The following is a 6,219-nucleotide window of genomic DNA, read 5'->3' as shown; positions in this document are numbered from 1 at the left end:
TAGTAATTTCCATGTCTCATTAATAGTCTGAGACTGGACTCAGCACAGACCTGAAGAAACAGCTTTCTTTGGCATTTCTTCCTGTAACCTCTCCCTGTCATCAGACACTTCCATTGACAAGGAATGTACCCCAGGGTGGGTCTCATTTGCTGACTTTAGGCTTTACTCTATAGCTCAACCTCTCATGTATTTTGTGAGTGGAGATTCCCCACCCACCCTACCCTATGATTGACTATGAGATTGACTTATAGTCAGTCTCCATGAGACAGAGATGAACTAGAATTACTAATTCATCTTCCTTATTACTCTTCATTAGATAAGACATAAAGAGAAAAATAGTAATTAGGTATTAATGTTCATAATTCACATACAGAAGTCAGCTGGATTACATTATCTAGAATGCACAAACTCCGGGCTTGCTGAAAGGCTAGAGAATGTGACAATGTCACACATTCTTCAGGTGGTCATAATTCCACAAAAAGGGGCTTGCTTACTGGGCTTTTTAGAACTGGTACAATTTTATCAATAACATTTCACATATTGACAAACAATTTATTTAAACTTGGTGTAGATATTGTGTCACAGCATCAGCCAGTGTTCTCAGAGGAGGATCCAAAGCATTTCTGGACAATCAAAGCTCAGGGACAATGGATCAAGGTGTCTGCAAGACCAGGTTTGACCTAAAGCCCATGGAGCTCACTGGGAGCCCAAAGTGAAAAGAGCACTGCCATTTCCAGGCTCTAAATGGGTCCTACAGGACAGAGCCTGAAATTGAGCTAATGCTTAGTTAAAACAAGAGCAACCAGTCATATTTGAGGCTTGCATCAAGGTAAAGGGGCCATAAAACTGGCAGAGCTTGAAAAAGACAAAGCTTTTAGCCCATGTCAAAAATAATTATGTAATGTGACTCTCTAATCTTGTAATTATCTATACTAAATAAAATACTCTAGAACTAGAATTATTTCTAATTTATTTCTAATTATTTCTGTATCTGGAAATAACAGTCTGTGGTCATGAGCTTTCTATGCATGCCAAATGTGCAGTGAGGTGTTTGTGAGAGGAGAGATAGGACAAAAGGTTGTAAATCTCAGGCTTGTATCTTTTAGAGAAGACCTTCTTGGCCCTTTTCAGAATTGTGGAATGTTAGCTATCACCTAGAGAGACTGCCCTAGATAGGGCACTTTTAATACATTAGGGACCCAAGAAACCAGGAAAAATCTTACTTTAGGAGAGTAGGTTGCAGGTAGCCCTTGAAACAAAGAATTTCTACAGTCAATTTTGGACTCTCCCTGTTTTATTAAAATGCAGTATACATGTGAACTCTTGCCTATTTAAAAAAATTCTGAACCACAGAATATCACAATAAAAAGCCAGAAAGAAGAAGGTAAAATGAAACCCTGCATTTTGTCATGTAGTTATTCTGGTTTCTACAACAACTGGAGAAGAAACAAATTAAAAATTACCAATGCTTCTTAAACATTTTCAAAATTCTTCTGAAAAGTTTTTCTCTAGTTTTACATCCTTACTGATTCCCCAAACTGACCTCATTATTGATAATGTAATGGAACACAAACAGCGAAATATAGTCATGAATATGAAACATTTGTACTTAAAAATCTAGTCTGAACCATCATAGTTTTATACACTGTTCATCAAAATAAAATATCACATGTCATAATCTGTCAGATTTTGGAAAGAAAAATATTTTTATCAAATAGCGTTAATCCTTCTTTTTCCTAGTTGAAATCTTATTTTTGAAGCAATTAATACTTTATATAACTCACATAATTTGTCAGTTGTTCAGTAGGCCGCCAGGAGGGCAAACCCAAAATTCAGACCATAGTGTGGTCTATCATTATCAAAATTAGTTATTTTCTCTAGGAAACAGCCTAGTCAAAAATTAACTTGCCACTTTATTTTTAATTGATACGTAATACCTGTACACATTTATGGGGTACATGTGATATTTTGTTACGTGCACAGAATGTGTAATGATCAAGTCAGGGTATTTAGGGTACCTATCACCTCAAGTATTTATCATTTTTATGTGTTGGGAATATTTCAAGTCCTTTCCTCTAGCTGTTTTGAAAGATACAATATATTGTTGTTAACTATAATCACCCTACTCTGTTATCAAACATTAGAACTTATTTCTTCATCTAACTGCATGTTTTTACTCACTGACCAAACTCTATTCATTCTTCCAACCCCCAACACCCTTCCCAGCTTCTCGTAACTATCATTCAACTCTCAATCTCCATGAGATCAACTTCTGTAGCTCTCATAGATGAGTGAGAACATGTGATTATGTGATATTTGTTTTTCTGTGCCAAGCTTAATTTCACTTAACATAGTAACCTCCAGTTCTATCCATGTTGCTGCAAATAACATGTGTTTATTATTTTTATGGCCAAATAGCATTCCATTATGTAAATATAGCACACTTTCTTTATCCATTCACCTGTTGAGAGACACTTAGGTTGATTCCATATATTCCATATATTGACTATTGTGAATAGTTCTGCTGTAAACATGACGGTACAGGTATCTTTCTGATACACTGATTTCTTTTCCTTTGGATAAATACCCAGTAGTGGGATTGCTGGATCATATTATAGTTCTATTTTTAGTTTTTCTGATAAATCTCCATACTGTTTTTCATAGTGGTTGTACTAGTTTTTATTCCTATCAACAGTGCATAAGAATTCCCTTTTCTCCATATCCTCACCAGCATCTGTTATTTTCTGTCTTTTTAATAACAGCCTATTTAACTGGGGTAAGATGATATCTCATTGTGATTTTAATTTGCATTTCCTTGATGATTAGGAATATTGAGTATTTTTTCATATACCTGTTGACCTTTTCTGTGTCTTATTTTTAAAAATATCTATTCATGTCTTTTGCCCACTTTTTAATGGGATTGTTTGGTTTATTGTTGAGTTGTTTGAGTTCCTTGTATATTCTGGATATTAGTCTCTGACTGAATGAATAGTTTGCAAATATTTTCTCCCATTCAAGAGATTTTCTCTTTATTGATTGTTTCTTTTGCTGTGCAGAAACTTTTTAGTTTAATCAAGTTCCACTTGTCTGTTTTTGTTTTTGTTTTTGATACTTGTGCTTTTGGGGTCTTAGGCATAAAATATTTCCCTAGACCAATGTCCTGAAGTGATTCCCCTATATTTTCTGCTAGTAGCTTTATAGTTTTGGGACTTACACTTGCGTCTTTAACATATTTTGAGTTGATTTTTGTGTATGGTGAGAAATAGGGGAACATTCTTTTGCATATGGATATCCAGTTTTCCCAGCACCATTCACTTTTTAAAAAAGACATATTTATTCAGCATCATGTTCAGACAGACTATTACATCTGGCAATCAACAGCATGAGTGGAAAAAATCTACATTAAACCCCTTTTGTTGGGATGCTTTACACTTTCCACAGAACAGAAACATTAAGCTGTTATACAATTAGTCACAACTACAGTCCTCAAGTTTTTTTCTAATACAGATGAGTATTGTCTAAAACATGTCCCTTTTTTTGTGTGTGTGGTAGCTAGGCCCTGCCACCACTGTGCTTGGCCCAGTTCACAAATCTCTTGTAACCTATAGCTTCCTTATCACTTCTCTAGCTTTCCTCTACTGCTAAGCTTTGTTTCCTGGCAGTAACTAAAATCTTCTGCTACTGCTGTAGCTATTGCTGCTACTGGAACCACCATAGCTGCCTTGGTTTTATGGTTTGGCAAAGTATTGGCCTCCACCACCATAGGAACCAGAACTTCTGCCTCCAAAGTTTTCTCCCTTCATGGATTCAAAATTTGAAGACTGACAGTTGTAATTGCCAAAATCATTGTAGCTTCTGCCACCTCCAAAATTGCTTCCACTGCTAGCACTAATGCTGCCTCTGCCTCCTCCATTGTTATAGCAGTCATAGGTGCCAATCCTGCCATAGCCACTGCCCTGGTTTCCATAACCCTGTTCACCACTTCTGTAGCCTCTGCTTCCTCCTCCAGAGTAACCAGGGCTTCCTCCTCCATAAGCACCAACATTACAGCATTCATTATAACTATGCCCACTGCCACCATATCCACCACCACCACAGCTGCCACTAAAGCCTACACAACCATTAAAGTTTCCTCCATGACCAAAATTGTCATTTCCACCAAAACCACCTTCACAGCTACTACCAAAGTTTCCAAAACCACTGTGACCTCTTTGGCTTCGTGAAGCCATCTCTTGCTTTAAAAGCGCTTTCCTTACTTCCCCATTATATCCATTCACAGTATGGTGTTTCTGAATGACAGTCTTATCCACAGAGTCACGGTTGTCAAAGGTTACAAAAGCAAAGCCCTTTTTCTTGCCACTGCCTCAGACAGCCATGATTTCAATCATTTAAATTTTCCTATTCTGTTCAAAATAATCTCTTAGGTGATGCTCTTCAATGTCTCCTTTAATAGCACCAACAAATATCTTTCTCACAGTTAAGTGGGCACCTAGTCTTTGGGAATCTTCGCTTGAGACAACTCCCTTTGTTTCCACAACTCTTCCATCTACTTTGTGTGGCCTTGATTCATGGCTGCATTCCCCTCCTCTAAATTGGCATAGGTGACAAACCCAAAGCTCCTGGAGCGCTAGGTGTTTGGATCTCTCGTTACCACACATTCTGTGAGTGTTTCCCATTGCTCACAGTGGCTCCTCAGACTCCCGTTGGTTGTTTCACCAAGCCTTTGATGAAGGCCTTCCACAGCTGTTTGGTCTCTTTAGGAGACCCTGACTTAGAGTGGCAGATGGCAGATGGCAGAATTAGACAGATGGCAGTGGGAAGATACTTAATGATACTTTTTCCACAGACAGAAAAGAGTAAGCTAACAAACATATATCTCATTTATTATTTGTTTGTTTTTATACATTTAAGAAATACAAGTGCAATATTGTTACATGGATATATTGTGAAGTGGTGAAGTCAGGGCTTTTAGTGTATCCGTCACCCAAATAATGTATATTGTACCTGTTAAGTAAATTCTCATCATCTACCCTCTCACACTCTTCCACCCTTCCCAGGTTCCATTGTCTCTCAGTCCACGTATATACATTATTTAGCTTCCATTTGTAAGTGAGAACATGCAGTATTTGTCTTTCTGTGTCTGACTTATTTCACTTAAGACAATGGCCTCCAGTTCTATCCATGTTGCTAAAAAAGACATGATTTCTTTTTTATGGCTGTATAGTATTCCATTGTGTATATATACCACATTTTCTTTATCCATTCATCCATTGATGGACACTTAAGTGATTCCACATCTATGCTATAGTGATTGTAATTTTGTGCTGTGATAAACATGCAAGTGTAGGTATCTTTTTGATACAATGATTTATTTTCTTTTGGGTAGATACCCAGTAGTGGAATTGCTGGATCAAATGGCTGTTCTATTTTTAGTTCTTTGATACATTTCCATACAGTTTTCCAAAGAGGTTGTACTAATTTAAATTCCCACCAACAGTGACTGGCATTCCCTTTTCTCTATATCCTTGTCATCTGTTATTTTTTGTCTTTTTAATAATAGCCATTCTGACTGGTACAAGATGATAGCTCATCATGGTTTTAATTTCCCTGATGATTAGTGATGTTGAGCATTTTGTATATGCCTCTTGGCCATTTGTATGTCTTATTTTGAAAAATATCTGTTAATATCCTTTGCCCACTATTTAATGAGATTATTTGGGGTTTTTCTTGTTATTGATGAGTTGTTTGAGTTCTTTGTAAATTCTGAATATCAGTCTCCTGTTGCATGCATAGTTTCCAAATATTTTCTCTTTTTCTGAAGGTTGTCTGATCACTCTGTTATTTTTTCTCTGCAGAAGCTTTTTAGTTTAGTTAAGTTCCATTTGTCTATTTGTTGTTTTCATTGCTTATGCTTTTGAAGTCTTACTCATAAAATCTTGCCTAAACCAGTGTCCTGAAGTGTTTCCCCTATATTATCTGTTAGTAGTTTTATAGTTGCAGGTCTTATATTTTAAGTGTTTAATCCATTTCAAGTTTATTTTTCATCTATGGTGAGAGATAGGGGTCCAGTTTCATTATTTGCATATAGATATCCAAGCACTATGATTGAAGAAGATGTTCCTTCTCCAATGTCTGTTCTTGGCATCTTTGTTGAAAATCAGTTGGCTGTAAATACATAAATTAATTTCTAGATTTCTTATTATGTTCCATTGGTCTATG

The 6,219-nt window shown here is 36.5% G+C and overlaps 2 pseudogenes; both read right to left on the bottom strand.

The window, feature by feature from the left end:
- Nucleotides 1-3,665: 3,665 nt before the first annotated feature.
- On the bottom strand, nucleotides 3,666-4,872 carry LOC100975729 (heterogeneous nuclear ribonucleoprotein A1-like; annotated as a pseudogene).
- The window catches only part of LOC100976066 (uncharacterized), a 27,294-nt pseudogene continuing 25,344 nt past the window's right edge, over nucleotides 4,270-6,219 (bottom strand).

This window comes from Pan paniscus, chromosome 2 (assembly GCF_029289425.2).
Source record: "Pan paniscus chromosome 2, NHGRI_mPanPan1-v2.0_pri, whole genome shotgun sequence".
Taxonomy (NCBI): Eukaryota; Metazoa; Chordata; class Mammalia; order Primates; family Hominidae; genus Pan; species Pan paniscus.
The sequence above is the reverse complement of the archived record's forward strand: the minus strand, read 5'-3'. Positions and strand labels throughout refer to the sequence as shown.